General features: G+C 34.4%; 1 long non-coding RNA gene across 1 annotated transcript; it reads right to left on the bottom strand.

The window, feature by feature from the left end:
- Positions 1-7832: 7832 nt before the first annotated feature.
- LOC109535497 lies at positions 7833-8363 on the bottom strand. The gene is made up of 3 exons (XR_002171725.2): positions 8163-8363; positions 8043-8108; positions 7833-7986 (listed from the first exon to the last, which is right to left on the bottom strand). It is a non-coding gene; the product is annotated as an uncharacterized LOC109535497 (long non-coding RNA).
- Positions 8364-20902: the final 12539 nt, after the last annotated feature.

Genomic DNA, 20902 nt, shown 5'->3' on the forward strand with positions numbered 1-20902 from the left:
CTTTGTCTTTAGAGACCTATAAAAACTCAAGTAAGCTAAAAAATACAATCTACACTGTTCCTTAGAGCAATTTAATGTACTTTCCGGGAAAATAGAAATCAGTGTTTTTCGGTAAATTTTGGAAGAAAAAATAGCTTTCTAATGTTTTTGTGTGCATTCGCTCGCTTCGACCAAAGGCACCCTTTGATAGAAAATTCTTCATTCAACGTCTCGGTGATCCATTTGCTAATAAACAACAGTTTAATGGTTAAACATTCGATCCTAGATCCTAGATTAGAAGCAAAGTAGCTGCCAATGTATGAAATTTCCGGCAATATAAAGCCTCCAAATGTGCAATATCCTGATGAAATGCAATGAAGCTAAATAAGAAACGAGTTTGAGGTAGTCGATATTAAAATTGTTCAATCGTGAACCGATTTCAGCTCTATCTAGAGGCGCAGTTTCGGTTCCAATTCCGGTAGATTTATTTTACTTTGGCGATTTGGTGCTTCAACGATCTTGAGAAATTTCCGAAATTCAACACTTTGGGACAGAATTGAATATATGCGTCTGAGTAAAACACGGTTATTTACGCGACAGTGCGGTCTCAACCCAAAACAGTTATTGCCTTTTTTCGGCCGCACGATAAATCGTTAATAAAGCTGACGCAAATCTTTTTCTTTGCTAAATAATGTAGGTCCAGCTGGAACCGATAGTGACGCAAAGTAGAATTTATATTCTAATATCCGTTCGTAAACTGCAGGAAGAAATTTATTTGCCCGAACAATCACGTCCAAAGTGAATTCAAACCACGGATTCATTAATATTCCAGCTCTGCTTTGCGAACTCCAGACGGAAAGTCTGAGAGAAAACACATCTTTTTAGTTTATTCTTGCTTATATACAATATACAATTCCTTCCAGTGTCGGAGAAATAAAATCATTAAATAAATGAGATAAACTAAACTCAATATCAATTACCATCAGCCGGCCCGAGAAATTTAAGTGCCATTTTACACATCCCTAATAACATCTAACATTTAACACCGTCCATTAACTCCCGATAATGGGCATTTCCACTAGATACCTGCCGTGTTCTTTAACGGTTAATTAAGCGGAATTGTTCCACAACAAAGGTTCTATGTAGAAAATAAAAGTACACTTTCCCTTATTTCGGAGGTAACAAGAGACGATTATAACGTCGAAACTGATTGAACTCGATTAATCCATTTTGGGTGTTACAGGGCAAGTGAAAATGGCTTAACAGTGGAAATGCATTAGGACGTTCTGTTCAAATATCAGGAGATCGGAGACAGAGGTGGAAGTTCAGATTAAGGTGAATTGGAAAGTCTACTTAAATATGCAGATCTACATGGGGCAAATACCCTTTAGGGGCTAGAGCGATTGCATAAAACAATTAAAATGTCTTCAGTTAGAATGCTATTTTCGATCATATCAGAAGCATTTTCAGTAGATCGGCAGATTACTAAAAGTTTATAGATTATTTTAAAATAAGCACAGGTTTTAAACCATTTGAGTATGAGAATATTGATGTCTTCTTAGCGTAATTTTTTAATGTCACAAATTCATAAAAGTAGGGGAGCAACTCTTTTTGGCTCGGGATAGATTCAGTTTAGCGGCTGTTTTAGGTTAAAAATAAATTTGAAATAAGAGCAATCTTGGCTGTAAAAGGAATTTTGAAAATCTTACGGAGCTGCAGGTGAATTATCCTGGAAAAGCTTTCAGTTAAAAACACAAAATGATCATTAGCTCAAACTTAGCGCATTTTTTCAAGGATTGCGAATTTCCGAGAAAGGTTTTTTACATTTTTCATTTCCAATTTCCAAGATACTAGAAATCTTAGAGGTGACGAAGTTACTAGCCAACAAAGCCGAAACACCTCAGACTCAAAAACTCGAAATACTCTTTAGCTCAAAAGAAGCTTAGTTTTTCTGCGATAGGTAATTTTAAAAAACCAGAAGCAAGGTAAAGTTTTTATCTATTTAACAGTGGTTAAAATCTAAAAATGAATGAAGTGAGAGACAGTCCAAGACAAGATCCGAAAATTCTCAATATTAAAACGTTCCCTATTTTCCTGAAGTGCAGGTTAGTTTAGTTTCCATTTGAAATTTAAAAAAATTAAAGAAAAGAGTGTTTTCGTTTTTGAAATGGGCTTTTCAAAATCGATAATTTTTTTAAGATTGCGAAGCTACAGGCAAATAGGCGCGGAAAACTTCACAATTTGAAATTCAAAATACTTTTTAGCTCGARTCAAGAAAACTCTTTTTCTGAAYTGGAAACATTGGAGACACATAAARRATTCCGCTTTTAAAATGAATAATCTAAATGACATAAATCCACAAAGATTACAGAGTTCCATGCAAGTAAATGCGAAAAATCTCGTTAAAKAAATTTCAAAATATTATTTAACTCGAAATTATGTTATATTTTAGCTAATTGGCAATTTTCGAAACGCGCAGGTAAACTAGATATTTCGTCCATGTAAACTGATTGTTTATCATGCTAATGATTTCTAAAGAACAAACAGCTAGAGGCGAAGAAATGCGGCAAAAGTACGAACTAAGAACTCCAAACACCCTTTAGGTCAAAATCAAGGCCGTTTAATAACAATTAAAATTCTGAAAGCTGCCAAATACGAAAAAAGCGGGATATTTGAAAGGAATTTTCAAAATGCCAGTAATTCCGAAAAGTTTCGGAGCTACAAGTAAATTAATCAAATAAAACTGAAATGCATTGAGAATCCCAAACACTCCTTAGCTTCAAAGGAGCTCAATGTTTGGCATATTCAAGGCAGATATATCCCCTTTCAAAGCTACAAGTAAATAAACACAAATATGTTTACAATTAAGTGCGCAAATATCTCTTAAATTTAAAACGATGCTAAGTTTTTCGTCGGTTTGCAACTCTCAAAATCCTGAAGTACGAGAAAGCTGTTTTTCTTCAAGTCGCTCAATAAAATCCCAAAGAAGCAAACCTGCAAAACATGAGTGTTAATAACTGCAAAACATTTTTTAGCTCAAAATTAGCTCAGATTGTCACAGATTTGTAATTTTCGAAAAACGTAAGAGACAATTTGGGTCCTTCAAACGAATCTTGATGCCAATGACTCCTAGAACAAACCAGCTAGAGACCAGTAAATAAGTAAAAAACGTGGAGTGAAAAAAAAGAAGTTTTTCTTCGATTTGGTATTTTCAAGCATTGGAATTAGGAAAATGATGCATAACTGAAAACTGGGAATTCAAGATACTCTTTAGCTCCAAACAACCTCAGCTTTTAATCGATTTTTCACGTTGTAAAGCAAAAAACGAGCGAAAAACTACACCATTTGATTCCAGTTCCAAAATGCCGCAGAAGTGAGGGCAATTTTTCCAGTAGTACCAGGTTTGAAGGGATGGTTTTTGCATTTTAGATGCCTGACAAAATTTCCTTAAGATGTTCAAGCTACAATTGATAATCAGAGAAACTTAAAAAAAAACATAGAAGTTCAAGAACAGTATTTCATTCACGAACTTAGCATTTTACTGTTGAAAAACCCACTAGCCGCTGCGTTGTATTTGGCGATTTTCATTCCACCATTCTCTATGTTGCAACTTGAACTTGAAGCTCAAGTGCGTTTTGACGTGAACTTTCTGTTTTCTGTATTTATGGATTCCAACTCTGATGGCTCTCGATTGAGAGAAGTTGGCACTTTGTACTAGACTTACTAATTGTAAATTTCGCTTAAGCACCGCCATTAGCTGTGCGCTTTTAATTCGGTTCCTTAAGTACTGCGAAATTCCCATCACTGAATAAATCGCCTTAATGTGGGCAGCTTAGCCACAAACGGCACCTCGAATAATCCGATTACAGTTTTTTAGGGCCCGATTTATGTTTCCTTAAAATTACCTTCGCGCGGTTATAATGGTAAGTTTGCATATAATTTCTCTGGAAAGTTGAGCAATTAAATTTCCAGGAACGATAAACCACTAACGACTTTCTTCAACTGCGGAATTACTGGCGAATATCATTTCTGACAATTTCAAATAATAACTTTCCCCGGCAAGTTCGACGATTTTCTCCAATTACGTTCAATTCTATGGCTTATGCGATCCTCTCATATCGCTTATCCGATTTATTATTATGGAATGATGTACTTTTGATTAGACGGAAGACGATCAGCCGCGGTTTTAATTTAACTTTAGCAATTCGAGTCCATTGTGAAGAAAAAACGGAAGTTAATTTATATAGTAGAAAGTCAAAACATGGATTTCCATTTCGCCGCTTTGGGATTGGTAGAGGGTGGGAATATTCAAATTTATTCGAATGTTGGCCGCATTTACACTTGGAAAAGTTTAAGATTGCTGCAATAAATTCGGATTTAATGGCAGCGAAAAGGACCCACCGTTTTACGATACAATGGCCACCAATAGGCAAAATGCTGGCTTTTGAAGGTCGAGGATTTTTTTTTCTTAAATAAAACGTGATTGGAATCGGTCGATTTCCGTTGCTTGGGGCCGATTGGAAAATGCTGCAAAGAAAGCAAACTGGTTCTTCCTCTGTTAAACTTCCCGGAATTTCCTTAGTTTATTAAGGATTAAGTCGTGCTTTAGCATCAGCACTAGAATTTTTCGTATTTTCGCATGGACGCCTTAAACCGTAATAAGAGGAGCGCTGTAAGAAAACACGTAATTCCTAAATTAAAATCAGCTATTTTCGCGGGAAGAATTATGGACCGTTCCGTTTATTTAAAGCCAGGCAAAAATGCCCTTATATACATTTAATTAACGGTTAAATAAAATATAGCTGGCATTTTTTATTTTAATATCCGGCATGCCAAGCTCTTGTAATGTAGCAATATAAACTGAGGCGGGCTTCGCGTTGGTGAGTTATGCATTCTATTACCAAAACGCCAGATACAGACGTTACTTTTCAGGCATTTGCGTAAATCTCAAAACCACCCATTAGAATAAACTAATCAAAATTGTGCAACGCTGCTATATTCGGAAATGAAATTTCTTGGAAAATTCTCTATTACTTCTTTAAAATTACATTTCAATCCCTGGCTGTGCTTTAATGCCAGACGTTTCTGATTTTATAGTGAAAACTACGATTAAGAGGAAATTATGGCATGCCGCACAATAAAACGTTTATTCGCAAATAAATTGACTTCATAAACTCACTTCGCAACATGATTTTTCATTGTTTCAAAGTCGCAGATTGATGAGAGTTTCCTGGTGAGCAACATTTTTTAGCTCATAGCGCGCTTAGTTTTTAACTGATGTGCGAAATTCAAGATAAGCTTTTTTAATGTTAAAACAGATCCCTTTAATCTCACAATTGCAAAAAGATATCGGAACAAAGGCGAACAAACCCGGAAAACTCGGGATTAAAAACCTCAAAATACTCTTCAGCTCGAAGCACGATCACTTTTTCACCGATTTTACCTTTTTAAGAAGCAAAAGCAAGAAAGGACTTTAGTATTTTGAACATAGGTTGAAAAAGCCCCAAATTCGCAAAGGCTTTAGAGGCCCAAGCGTGCAAACACGAAACATTTCGTAATTCAAACTTGCAAACATCCTTTTGCAATCGAACACGTTAGTGTTTCCCGGAAGTGACACTTTCATAAACCACAAGATAGAGAAAGTTTTTCTCTTTCAAATCGGTGTTTGCAATCTAAGAATTGTCTAAAAATGACGGAGCTACTGGTAAACAAACCAACAAAGCTGGGAATTAAAAATTCAAAATACTCATTAGGTCGAAACGCGATAACCTTTTCAACAATTTCAGGTTTTTAAAAATCGGAAACAAGAAAAAGCCTTAGTGCCAAAATTCGTTAAGGTTCCGGAGCCCCAAACCAAGAAACTGAAAAATGACAATTAAAACTTCGAAACATTCCATAGCTCAAAACAAATTTAGGTTTTCATCTATTTGTAATTTTCGAACACCAGCGACAATGAAAAGTATGTCGCTTTTAAATGAATGATTAAAATCTGCAATCTCTTAAGGATGAAGGAGCAACATGCGAATCAACTGGGAAAACCAAATTTCTTTAGCTGAAAATGAGCTCAAGTTTTGTGGAAATTCGATCTTTCAATCACACAAATGCAAAAATGCGCTTTTGTCTTTCAAACATAATTATGAAATATCACAAATTCCGATTAAAAATTGAACTAAGGCAAACAAGTCTTTAAAAGCCATACTTTTGAGCGCACTACACTTTTTAGCCGAAATCAAGCAAGTTTTCCCCCGATTTTCAGTTTGAAAATAGAGGAAATAAGAAAATAGTTTGGCCTTTCAAATGCATACATAAAACACTAATAATTTCCAAACGTTCACAGGCTACAAGTAAATAAATCCAGAAAAGCCCCGAATGAAGATTTCAAAACACACTTTGATTCAAAGCAAGCGCGATTTTTTAGGCGCTTGATATTTTGAAATCTCAGAACCGAGAAAAACTCCGCCTTTTGCACTCAGTTCCAAAATATCAAACTTTCCTCACTACGATCAAGTACTAGAAACAATTTATGGCTGGATATCAGTTTTCCGCCAACTTCACATGTTAAAAAAGCGAAAATAACCGAATATTTTTGTCATCCAAACAAACTTTAAGAAAGTTAAAAATTCCAACCAAAGAAAAATCCATTATATTTAGATTAAACCTCTTCTTTGTAGCATATCCTTTAATTAGAGTTGTAAATAAAATTTAAATACAGAAGCGAACCGAGACGCTGTTATCTACTTGGCATAAAAATAAATAATTACTCCCGCCAAAGCTAAAAAAGAAAGTAAATAAGTGCCGTAACGCTCTAAAGCTGAGCTGTACCCGGAAATTTTATGATTGGAAATGAAAATAGAGAAAAAGTTTTATTTATTTCAAGATCATTCAGCAGCACTTACCTATTAGCTGTTGAAACCTCTCGATAATCTCAAGAATGAACCGATTTTATAGTTAGAAACCCTCTTCTCATCACATGAAAATCGATTTATGGATTTTAAGTAATTAAACGGGGAAATTCAACTCTTGTGGCATTCATCGCTCACCAGTTTAATTTGGCTGCTGATTAATGCCTGAAATTAACAGCCAAATTGAATAATTACGGCTGTAGTTTCACTTCCAGGGACTGAAATTGAACAAAACCATTATTGCTAACAAGGAGAGCGATTATTAGCAATAGCAGCAATAGAGCAAACATTAAAAAAAGAAATGCTCTACCACATCTGAAGATGCACACTACTCGTACAAAACGTCTAGCAGACCTTTTTTTCCACGGTGACCTAAAAGACCAAAAACTCACAAATTTCAATGAAACAATGTTTTATCGATATCTTTGTCGTCTGGCAGAGGGAAGAGAAAAAACGGTTTTTACCCCAATAAACAGTTTGTCTTAATAACACTAAGGGCTTGCTTAAAAACTCGTAAAAGGGAGATAATTATTGCTGAAGTGTCCTGAAACTCCGGGGACAGCAATTTATGAGTTTCGACTACGCGCTGACCTGCCGTCGAGGGAGGGCACATTTCGTCCTAAAGGTATATCTGAAACTTTAGTGTTATGTGTGAAGTTTCCGGAAAATATTGTACGAGCCATCGGGTAATTTCAGAAGAGGATAATAATTTCGCGAAGCATAATGCCGGTGGATAAGGAATGGACACTTTTCCAAGCAGATCGGCGCTATTGAATTTTCAACATTTTACCTTCAAGATTTATGCTTCTTGTTAGTTTCTGCGTTGCTTGAAAATGGATTCAAAGACATCATTGACGACAGAGCAGCAGCTCAAATACTCCAGCAAATCCACCCTTTTTAAACACTTTTATATATATTTCGGATCGGAAAATAGCGAAATGTACACAACAGTTTAATTTTCAGAAGCAGTTTATTTAAAAGGCCTAACATGCATTATAACCTAACAAGGAAACATTCGCAGTTTTCCAAAAATACTCCAGACTAGTGGAGTTTTCATCCTGCTAGTTCAAAGAATTTTTGTTGGACTCGCAGGTGCACAGCGAAACTACAAACATTAAAAATCATTACTCCAAACACTAAATAGGCTGAAATCCAACTCACCGAATTTTGCGTCTAAACACTTGCAGTTTGGACAGCAGTTGCACTTGATTTCGGAGTAATCTCCCTCTAAATAATGTTTCAAGTGACTTACTTGACGCAAGAAAATAATAAGACACTTACCAATACAAAATTCACACGGTAAAGGCATTTTTCTGTTTGTTGTTAGGCTGTTTGAACTGAGAAGTTGATTGATGCATTTTCAAGCCGAACCTGGTCAATTTATACCGAAAATTTGGCCTTTGTTGAGAAAACAGTTAACTGAATCGTCGCCTAATCACCTTGCAATCAACCGAATTGTCTGCACCGCAAATGACCGCGACTTAACAGTAACGATTAATTAGAAGTCAGAACATCCGGATATTTTCAAAACCAATAAACTGGACTCAGTTAAGCACGTAGCAGGTTTAGTTTACATAAAATTATATTAATATTTTAAGTACTTCTGGATCCAGACGAACAGGAGCCCGACGATGCACAAAAGCACTTTAGTTGCCTTAGTTTTGTGCTATTTTTTAGGAAATACTGCCTTTAAATTTACTGAAAATTTACTAGGAAATCATGGTTATTCCTCTATTTTATTTACTAGGATCTTTGCATTTTTGCTTAATTTAAAATTGAAAATTTTTGTATTAATGCTCTAGAAAATCAACTCAAAGTTCAAAACTTAAAGTTAACTAAGAGTTAAAGATTTCAAATTCATATGAAAGGGAAGAAAGAATAAACTTAAATTTTTTCTTTACAAATAATTTTGATCATTTGGCTGCTAATCCATGATTTTCTTGTGTTAATCTTGTCTGCTTCAAGGAATTTTTATTTGGTTTTTTCTAAATTTCTCTGTCCTTATGTTGGTAATAATCCAGTTTTAATGGTTTCATACTTGTTTGTCATTATCATTGTTTTGTGCCGTTTTCCTTTCAGTGTCCAGTATCCTCAGCATTCCCACATTGTCTTCTTCCAAAATCTCCCTTACAACTTTTCTATTAAAAATGTGAAAAATCAACCCTTTTCTTAATCAAGATAGAGTCAAAATGGGCCTTCGAATACAAGGAAACGAATGGGGCCTTTTCAATTAAAGCCAAACTGTAAAACTTGTCGCAAACTGATCGGTAGCAGCATTGGCTGCAGCGCAAATCGTATCGTTTGTAACTGTAATGTGAATATCTGAAATCAGTTCACGATTGAACAATTTCGAGGATTGAAACTTCAGTTTTGTATTCGGAGCGCAACGATTTTTAAACGAGTTGAAACTGCTTCATGCAACTTTAAATCACATGCGGAATTACAGCTTGAGTGGTATTTGTTGCTCAACACAACCTGCAAAATCGCTGAATTGTTCGGTTTGCGACCACCTAACTGAAGTATCATTAACGCAATTTTCATTGTATTTAGAGAAACTCTCCTTCGTTCATCGATTTCGTGAGTCTAATTGCTAAGATTTACTTGAAGGTTTGAAGATAGATAATAGCAAATATTTGCCAGAAAAGGAAACACGCATGTAATATATACGGAAAGCAATAGAGACTTCTGAATATTGTCACATTCGTATCACGTATCCAGAACCGTTACGTGATTTATAATGGCGACCTCGTATATCTTCACCGTTTGGGGGTGAATATTTAAAAAGGACCGCATTCGTTATTTCAAGACGTTTCGGTTTAAGCCCCTCCATATCTACGACAGTTTATTCCAATTTAAATCGCCGATATATTCAATTTTCCGTACCGAAACTTGAAAAAGCTAGACTGAATAACCTTCGACTTGAGTATCGGCTTTAGAAATGAAAATTAGGTAAGATTTCCAGACGTCGAATTTATGTGAATTGTTTCAGGAAAAAGTGATTTTTCAAATAAATGTTCGTAATATAAAACATCCCCCATCGCTTATAAACAGTAGGATTTTGGAAACTGGCGCAGTCGGTAGCTTTTTAGTTTGTAGCAAAAAAAATATTAAAAAAACTGTCGTTTCCATAGCAGCTGTAGATTCTTCTCAGCTAAAATATATTTGACAATTTTTTTATGTAAAAACCAAGACCTTCAATGTAGGTTTAAGAACAATTTTTTTAGCATTTTAAACTACGAGCTTTTGGTCCAAATGTTTGAAGTATCGACTGTAAATATGAGATGAAACTTACCGAATTCATATAAATTGTTGAAGAAAACGCAATAAGTATTAAAGCACAAAGCAGCCGCAGTCTGGAGACTCTCCAGAAGAAAATTAAATTTAAAAACATTAAAGTTAAGTTAAAAAATAGTGAAAAAACATCGATAAGCTGGCATTTTTTAACAGATTTAGATGGTTGTTGACTTTAAAAAATATTTTAGCGATTCAAAGTACGAGATTTTGATCCAAATGTTTTGAGTATCGACTGTATGTAAATGTGAGTATAAACGTAGTGAATTGATGTAAATCGTTGACGAAAACGCAATCAGTATTTAAGCACGAAACAGCTGAATCCTTTCACGATAATTTTAGTATGAAACTGGTGCAGTCAGTAGGTTTATTGCATCTCAAACATATCCAGAGAATCTTGATGCAAAGAACATTACCTTATACAAATGCAATTAAAATTTAGCGATTAAAGTTATAATTAACAACCTATTCAATAATATGAATTATTCCATTGCCAAGCTAAAACTCGCAAAAGCGGTTCTATTTCATGTAATCTTAATTTCGCCTCTAACGTAAAATTTAGAGGCAATAATGTCTACGGCAGTGGCTAAAATTTAGAGGCATATGTCCCCAAAATATTGTAAGTCTTCCAAATTCCTTCCACCGTATTCACGCTTGGGAAATTTCAAAATTGCCCCCAATAAATTCGGATTTAATGGAATTCAAAATAGATCACCGTTTACTACACAATAGAAGCCAATAACCAGACTGTTCGGCTTTAAAGGTTGAGGCTATATTTTTTCCTTTCGATTAATGGGTTGTGAAAGGACCACTTAAGGGAGTGGAATGGAAAATGAACGTAGTTTTTTTTTCACTGTGCTTGGTCGCATTATTTTGGTAATAATTAAAAAACAGAAAAAGGTCGAAAAGAGTCCGAACTGGCATTCAGAAATTAACTTTTTTTTGAAGCCACAATCATGGCTGGCAATTTCTACTGATTAACCGCTAGGAAACCCTTGCAATTTTTTGGAATTAGAGCGTCTTTTAACCAAAGTTTTCCAAACATACGGTTTGAATTGCTTTTTTCTAAGCACTTTTCTTTAAATTCAGTTTTTTAACGAGATTTATTCTAAGGCTCAAGAAAAGTGACGAAGCCGGAGGTTTTCTACTTATAAACGATAAATAAACAACAGTTTTGATCACCGGTATGTCAAGAAATATGTTCTTCAACGCAATATGAAGAAATAGTTTTATTCAAGAAGTTTTTTTGCAAGCGTTAGTTTGTAGAAATTCAATTAATCTGATATGTGGCTATCTATGGCATTAAAAGGTAATTGGTGATGTTTACTACAGCGCTCTTCTGCTGAACGCCAAAACAACCCATCGAGGGATTTTATGTAAATAATTAATGTGTTTATGTAGCTGATTGGCTGCAATTAGGCGTCTGGTTCAGGCAAGTGCTAAACACACTATTTGCATATATTCGGTTGTTTGTTTGGCCCCCCATATGTGTCGAGAGCCTCTATATTGATATATCTGTTTATTGGCCATTGAACTACTAATTGAAGGGGCTTCGAATGATAAACAAATCGTCCCTCCGCCCACAGTTCAAAACACATTTTCGGGCAAATTAATCCGCTTATGATCCGCATCTTCCACTCCATTCAAGCAGCATTCGTTAAGCTGTCCGGGTTTTATTAAGACGCGACTCTACCGCAATATTACGCCATTCAGTTTCTCTTAGAACCTACTCTCAAAGACAGTTGAAAACCTTTTATTTTGACAGCAAGATATTCCTAATTAGAGTCTCGTTGCTAGGAAAAATATAAGGATTTGAAAGGTTTTATGAGAGGGGCTTTCAGTTCTGTTGCCCGATGTACATCAAAGGAGACATTGTGAGCTGGAAGTAATCAAGTGCTTGGAAGTTACCGAGCTTTAAGCAAAAGAGGAAAAAATGAAAACTCCGAAAAGTAATACTGGGAAAGCTTCCTAAACCTGCTTAGTTTATTGTTAAGTTGCAAAAGTAAGCGAATTTCCAAAAAGGCGACGTTCGCCTGACGATCGTGCTCGGAATTAAGAAAAGCTAAAGATTTCTGATTAAGATATTGGTCGTAACATATGTAGCAATAAATTTGCTGTATCGTCTTTCGAAACCGAACAAGCGCTAGTCAATTCGGATTCTCTTTCTTAAATTGCAGCAAACAAGAGGAGTGTTTGTTACTTCTAATAAATTACTTCGGCCTTATTTAAGAGCCTTTTATAAACTCGATTGAAAGAAAGGCAAAATTGTCTATTCTTTGACTAATTTTTCAAAAACTTAGCTTCATGTTTCTGTCACAGTTTCTATTAACACCAAATAATAAATATTAGCTGTGCGCAAAGCGGATGAATTGATTTGCAACTTTTTGCAATAAATTGTAATTGTTGTAATTAATATGAGGTCATGGCCCAGATGATATCATCTGGCCGATAACGAATCACTGAAGCCTATTTACAAATGTTAAAGTATTTATAATTAAACGCCAATTTCACAATTAGTATTATTAACTAGCATCGGCACATTATTCGCTATTTATTTAGTGGCATGAATGCGTTTCTGCTTTTAGTGCAAAGAGACCAGGGTGCACATCATCAATTACGATTATTTTGGGGCGAAAACGCTGCTATTATGCCAATTTATCATCAGAATGGTCGATTTCCGCATTAACATATGCAGGGCTTTTAAATTGTTTGTCGATACAATTTATATATTAGTTGCTAGTTAATTTATTCTTCTTTACTTCAGTGATTTTAGCAGGAAAACTAGGCGGAGTAGAAGTTATTTGCAGGAACGATTCTATTATTTTTGGTGTTTTTAATTGTTTGTTTATGTTAATTTTATGATCCTGCCATTGTTTGAAATGTGTGCAAATTCCTTTCAGCATTCGACTCGTATGCACGATCAGAAAAATCTACTTTATATGAGAAAACTAGTAACAATTTGGGCAAAGAACTATTGGAAAAATGCAATAATGAAATGGAGAAACGAGCGAAAGGAATGAGGAACTCACGAAAGAAGAAACAAACAAATTAAAATTTCCAGGAAAGGAATTGGTTAATCAGAAATCATAAAGTTGAATTTTGCTGTGTATTTTCTTATAATATTTTTCCTCTCGATTGTTTATTTACTTTTTCAGTTATTGTTATAGTTTCCTTGCAAAGTCGTAACTGTTTTATCAAGCGTTGCATTAAAAGCAACAAAACGGGTAAAACGAGACATTTTAAACAAGTGAAGAACAAAGAGCTTAATTAAGTGCGTCCTGAATCCAACTCAAAAAGTTGCAAAAATTAACTCATTATTGAAAAAACAGCGGAAAGAAACAGCGATTTTTCGATCTGAATTAGAAAAACCCCACAAAATAGGAATCACAAAAAGTCTACGCCTAAAACAATAAAAACTCTTTGACGCAAAAGCCGATGAATGAACTGCTAGAACAAACACTAAATTAAATTATTCACTAAAAACTGTATGAGGAAAGCAATTAATTGAAAATTCAATGAAAATTAAGTGCTGTAATCGTTTTTACGAGCCTTATTTAAATCCTAAACAATTTATGAATTAAGTACTGAATTAATGACTGACACAAAAAATAATAACTTTCGTCTACAATGTTGACGAGCTTTTTGCCTTTAAGGCCCCATAATCTAAAGCTTCTGGATTAAAGTTCGCGGGCTGATAATGAAACATATGTTGGAAGTTTTGGGAAATAAAGTCCTAAAAAAATAAATAACGAAGTAAGTGGCGGAGCTCATAAATCATTGAGAAAATTGTAAAGCAACACATCAAAGGACAGAGATTTTTGAAAAAACGCTCTCAAACGTCTTTTGATTAGTTTCAGAGTCAAACGTAACTACGTGGATCTTTGATTATTTTACGTTTGTTTCTGCTAATTCTCTTCGAATTTTTATAGAAACAATTTTTGCTCGAATATGCTGTAATTCGAACAAAATATTTTTACAGAAAATTAAGAGTGATTAAAACCAGTTTTTGACTGAAATTATTTACTGTTCAATTTTATTGATAGTAATTTTTTCATGCAATTTAGTAGAACAAAGAAATAATAGTTTACCATGATTAAATAACTTTAAAAAAATTATTCGTTGTTTATGCATAATTTTCACATATAAGGATGCAAATATTTTTATAATAGTGAAACGAATTCTTCAACAAAGGGTTCGAATAAATAAAAACAATACATTTTCATATTTTTATAATAACCATATTATTTTTTTTAAAAACAATGTTATTAGATACAGATGGATACTTATTAAAAACAATTACGAAATATGTAAATGTGTATTATATAATGTCAATGGAAGTCACTTCTTCCGGTTCCTTTAAATATTTATTAATTTCCACTTCCATAGCATTTTCTATAGAAGATTGCCGGTCTTCTGAATATCACTTTTTTGAATATCACATTCTTTCCCTCTTGTATCTTTATATAATTTTGATAATATTTGTCCGGATAACTTAATAATGTCACTTTTCGTTGCTAATGGAAGGAATTTGTTAGAAGGTTTCGTTAAAACAGTTTGAGAATTTTGTAAATAAAGCATAAGTGTAATTACTACTGTATCTCTTCTTTCCTCAAACTGTGCCTTTAGAGCGTGTAATAATTTCTGATTAATTGCGGACTTCAAATTTTGTACTTCACCCAGCAAAAATTCAAATATGCTTTCACTTGTTAATACATTTGCGTCTTGTCTACCTAAAGGTTCGGCTGCTAATTTTATCGGACCTAAAACTTTAAGGAGTTCTACAACTTGGTAATATTCTTCGTCATCTTCATTCCACATATGAGAAGCATTAAGGTCATTCAGAGTCAAAACAACACATTCTTTTAGGTGTACAAATCTTTCTAACATGACCTCTAAACTATTCATCTTATTTTACAATCAAGAATAAGATTATATTCTTTTTCGTATTCCCATTGCACGGGATTCTCAAGAATGCTATTTTTGACAGGGGATTTTCTAGAATATTTGCAAATTTTCGTTACTTTGCAAATAATATTTTTATAATCATCCAATAATTCAGGAACAGGTAATTTTTAATTGTTTATATCTAGAGAATCTAATTCTTCAAAGTCATTATCAGATTCGTCATTTTCAGAGTCCTCACTTGTAAGATTTAAATCTGTTTCCAATGGACTTTTGATTTTATTATATGTATAATATACATATAAGTAACTGCTAAGTGTATGCCATGTGAATAACACAGTTGATTGCTGGTGATATGTAACCAAATGTTTTCATAACAGCAGCGCCATCATTTGTTGATCATTTGATGACCAGATAAATCAAGATTAAAAGTTTTTAGTTTCTTAGAAATCAATTTTAACATTGTTTTAGCATCGCAAGTTAGTAAAATCTTTTTCAAGTTGATGTACGCTAATATTTAAATATCTTCGATTTCCTTTACCTCTAGTCCATTCTATAGTTTTTTGCCCTTTATTCTTCATACAATTTAATTCATTCATAGTTTCATTTTTTATAGTTTCATAAAACTTATAAATAAGATTGATAACTCTAGAATTACTTTGTGGTAAGCAATAATTTCGTTGTCGCAATGACTCTCGTATGAACGAGCTATTTGTTATGCAATTAATAGATAGTCCATCCAATGCAGCAAGCTTTGATACAATTTCTTCTAAACTAGTCCTTTTCACAAAGTTAAGAATGTAGTGTACTTGTTTGTGAACTCGGGCCGGCATCAGATTATTTTTTCTTGGTTATTTTATCATGCACTGTTTTCAAATTATTATGTAGACTGCTTGTGCTTGATCCTTTGCAAGTAAGCATTTTATTGCAATAAAAACAACGGGATTTTTGATTTTCTACTTTTTTGAAATAATTCCACACGTCTGACATTTAGGACTACAAAGATATAAAAAATACAAATAAAAGTTTATATTTATAGAATATTAAAATATATTACCTACTTACATTTTGTATAATATCATCTATATCAAATATCGATCAATGACACTGAACACTGAATTTATGAACTGTACATAAAGAAACCAGAAGACAAACTGATATAAAATCTAAATTAATTCATCCAATAGACAAAACACACCGTTTCTTGAAATTATAGCGGACTGATATGATTCCAAGAACCAAACAGCTTGCAACAGTGTTTTTATCAATCTGGTACATTTGGCTACTTTTGTCATTTTCAATTTTTTTAAAGTGTTATTCACACATTGAAAACCGATATTTTCTACTTAAAAACCGGCTTTCTAATTTCGTAATTTTCTCCAAAAACCCGGTTTTAAAAAACCGACAAACCCTAGTTCCAACTGAAGAAAACTTTACTCCAATCCATGCTAATTTGCACCTCCAGACTTAAAGAGGGAAGTTCGACTTTTTTCGATCTCTGCTTGTTATTCCTACTAACGCCCTTTTCCGACTCCTTCCGTTCCAGTTTCACTTAAAAATTACGCGAAATAACCACGGTTTGATTGATTCAATGCAGAGCTTTGATTGTCCATGAACTGTTTTAGATTTCAAAACTGCACCTATGCACGAGCGCACGGGTTGGAAAACGTGTCAGTTTCACTTGCTCGAGCCATATCGAGAGCTGACATTATACCATCTTTATTTGCACACAATACTTTCCATTTAAGGGTCATCAGAAATATGTGGCGTAATTGATCAAAAATCGAGAATTTCCCGCAACTGTCGCAGTGAGATAAGGCTGCACCAATTTATCCTCGACTATAGCAAGGCGAATAAAACGCGAACAGAAAAAAAAACAATGAGCACAGATAGCGCATATAAATAGGGGAGGTTAATAAAACCGATTTATTGTTTTGTTTTCTTTGGGCTGTCTCGTAAAATGAACTCCTCCAGGCATCCAGCTCGAAGCCGAATGGAAACCCATATTTGTCGTTCACGGGCTTTGAATTGTAAAGAACAGCACTAAAACTTTGCTAAAGACGTGAAACTGCTGGAATTTTAGAGCAGTTGCCAGCCTGGCACTGGATGAAATTCGCCGATTTTTTACGATAATGCTTTGTTGATTGTTGATCCCTAGTTATAAATTTGTCCTCTCTCTTGGCTCAAATGCCCTGAAAATGAAATTGCTGTTTTTATAGACTGCGCTTCCTTTCACCCTCGTTATCCTTCTTCATCCATAAATGCAGACAGCTATCCTGGGAAACTGGCTGAAACCCATTCGAAGCACACTCAAGGGATTTGGAAAACTGTTAAAAAATCCTGTTGGGTTCAATTGGGTTCGATTCCCGATAATTAACATTCAATATTAATGTCGATAAATCAGCTCGAAGAAACACGACTGGCAGAATGGCGTTCTATTAAAACGATTTTTTTTAAGTATGGAGAGTTTAGAGGCTCAAAAGAAGCGCACAAGTTTTCAAAGTACGTAGAATGAGGCAATAGAAGAAGGTATTTATTTATTAAGCACGAAGAATTTCCGAGCCAATCAACCGTCTTGAGACAATCCCATTGATCAACCCACAAATCTCGCATTGTTACAACTGGTTAGTTTTTTGCCTGCAAGAAATTTCCTTATTTTTTTTCTACGCATCGAACATTGCAATAACATCCTATGAACTTAGGTGTGCACGATTTCAAGGTATGACGAGGTCACATAAAAACATTCACATAAATTGGCTGCCTTTTTTCTCTTCATGAGCGCGTATTTCACTTATTCCACCCACTTGGCTGGTCTTGTCTATGACCGTTTATCTAAAGACATTAATTTGCCGCTTCATCTGCAATTAATTTTTAATTTTTACGACGTTTTGCAACTACGAAGGAGGCTTATGAAAGTGATATATGCATTACTAGGCAATGAAGGCGATTTCCTTTGACAGCCATGGTCTTCGAGATATAATGGATAAATTAACATGATGAGGCTACAAGTTAAGGATCTTTATGACTCACATTCATGATGAGTTTTATTATGCGGATTAAACAGTTTCACATTCAGTGCTTGAGCATCAGGTTTTTTCAAATTATTTATTTGGCACAACAAAATTTCTTCTGAATCTTTTGAGTACCTTCAAAAAAATCCAAACCTGGTGAAAGGCGTCCTCATAATTCAACAGAAGAAACGGAATCTTCAGTATTCTGTCAAGAACTGTTGGGTTGAAGGAACAGTTAAACTGCGAATTGTTCACTGAGCAAAAACCAGTATAACACATTTAATCCAGTCGCTATTGGCAAGACTTTTTTCCCCATGTTGAACCGACCGATTTCATCCTTTTCAATCAAGCAATTTATTTAATCCTACACAAAATAAATTTACTTTTATCTTGACTGGTGGATCGGCAGACAATAAACAAAATTGCATTTTCCAATCCGCGGTTAACGTCAATAAAAATTTAGGGTTTCATCGCTTTATCTAGCTTGAAGAAGATTACCCGCAAAACAATCTATTAGGAATTCCAATTTATCTAGCCTAAAGTCTTGCGGGCTAAGCAATAAATAAATTCTATATTGGTTTGGTCGTTCGCAGTTTTTAAAACAATCGCCCAAAGGCATTCCGGAAATTTCGTTTCACTCTTTTTTTCCTTTCAATCTTTAAACCGGACTTTCGCTGCTAAGGGAATGGTTCGATAAATGAGCTGATTTCAACTGGAATTTTGCAAAAAAGGCCTTTGTTGTTGGCATTTGGCCATTAGCAAGTAATTTTTACGAACTAACTTGTAGCTTTCCTTATTTTGTTCTTAAATTGTCTGTATGTTTTCTTTGATTGTCTTTGATTTTGGTGGCATTTGTCTGATTTTGTTAGCTTCTGTTTCCCTAGTTGTGCTTTAATTATTTAGTGCCCAAACTACGCTTTCCGTTCGTATTTTATCTCGTTTTGCTGTTTTATCAGTTTACTATGTTATAAACTCGATCATTTTCAAAAAATTATTTTTTTAGAAGAAGCTTGCATTTTGACTATCTATGGCTCAAGTTTGAGCTTTTATCAAAAACCTCTGAACTACACGACTAACCTTAAATTCTGTCCGTATGCTTAGCGCCATTTTTGCTATTAATTTTGTGAATATCAAGTCTTATTTTTGGTTGTGTTTACCTAAGGAATTTTTTGAAACAAAGGTGTGCATAACAATAAAACCTGTTTTTTATGCTCAAGTTTAGAGTTAAAAAATAAATCTTTCAGCTACAGGCTTGACTTCAGCAACTTTTGTAACTATCGTCAAATATTTCCGATAAATTTTGGAAATTATAACTCTTTTAGCGCTACTGATTTGAAATTAGGAATGTTTAAAAACGCGCTTGCGGAAAGAGGCTACAGAACCTTGCAATTGAGCAAGTTGAGCATCTATGAAAAATCTTGCAGCTGCAGGAGTATGGTAGGTATTATTTGTGCTCTAAATGGTGTGAATTTAAAGTCTATTTTGTGGTTGGGTTGACCAGCGGAATTTTTTAAACAGATGTGTTCTTAAAACAAAAACTGTTATTCGAGGTTCACCTTTGGAATCTTTTCAAAATTCTCCCAGCTCGGGGACAGTGAGAAATAAAGACAAACAAAAAGTGAAAATTACAAGAATTTAGCCTAGCTGGTTAAGAATTTAAAATTTGTAAAAAACACGCTTGTGGAAAGAGGTAACCCGGAGGTGTGAAAAGGAATAAAACATGGCATTCGAGGCTTGAAGTTTGAAAAATTTTTAAAACCCCAAAACCGTTTTGTTATGAAGTATGAAGTACTTTCTATCGATGCAGGGAATCATAAGTCCTTATCTCAGCTGGTTTAGTATATGGAGTTTTTTAAAACGACACTTACGGAACGAGGTTACACAATGTTGCATAGTAGAGTCCGAATAATAATAAAAAATTTCGCAAAGCTAGGAATAATTTGTAATTTTGTTCGTGCATCAGGCATTATTTGGGCAACAAATCGTGTGAATCTCAAGTTTCGATCTTAGTTGTCTGGGCCTGTACGATTTTTGAAGGAAGACATGTATTATAGCAAAATCTGTATTTGTAGGCTCAAAATTAGAATTTTAAAATATTCCCTCAACTACAGTGCTGCCTTCAAACAATTTCCCTATTGAGACTGAAGTTATTGCTATAAATGGTAAAAACTACAAGTCTTTGCATGGGCTGGTTCTGAATCGGGATTTTTTTGAAAACCCACTTGCCGAAAAAGGTTGCACAATTTTGCATAGTAAAGTGTGAAAAGTGATAAAGTATCTCTCAACCGCAGTAAAACTTCAAATTTCATCCACACCAAAGACATTATTTTTTGGCTTTAAATAGTGTGAATCTAGAGTCGCTAGCTATGCCGCCTTAAACTGTGGAGCTTTGCAAACTGAGCACAATACTCTTCCCTCTCCATACCCAAGTTTGAAAGTTTCTCCAAAAACACCTCAACTGCCGGATTGACTAGTTTTTTTTCTAGATGAAAAGTGCACATTCGGCAACAAGTCGAATTATTTTTAGCTTTCTGGTTGCGATTAAAATGAATGTTGTGAATTTTTTCCGGTTCCCACCTTATTGAGACGGTCAATCTAATACATACATGCCTCCAGTCTTCATCATAAGATAGACTAAATACGTACATTTGCCGCCTACTTATTGGTTCGCGTCACTGAGAGTGAAATGGCAAAAATTGCAAAAAACCTCAGGGTGTGATCTATTGTTTGCTCGATCCTTTTTTAACTTCGATAGTTCCGTGTCAATTTAGCTAAATTGTTTTGAAAACAATCGTCATGTGCCAAAGGCTATTTTTA

Source organism: Dendroctonus ponderosae, unplaced genomic scaffold, assembly GCF_020466585.1.
Source record: "Dendroctonus ponderosae isolate FM_Combo_2020 unplaced genomic scaffold, Dpon_F_20191213v2 Dpon_F_20191213_1, whole genome shotgun sequence".
NCBI classification, from domain to species: domain Eukaryota; kingdom Metazoa; phylum Arthropoda; class Insecta; order Coleoptera; family Curculionidae; genus Dendroctonus; species Dendroctonus ponderosae.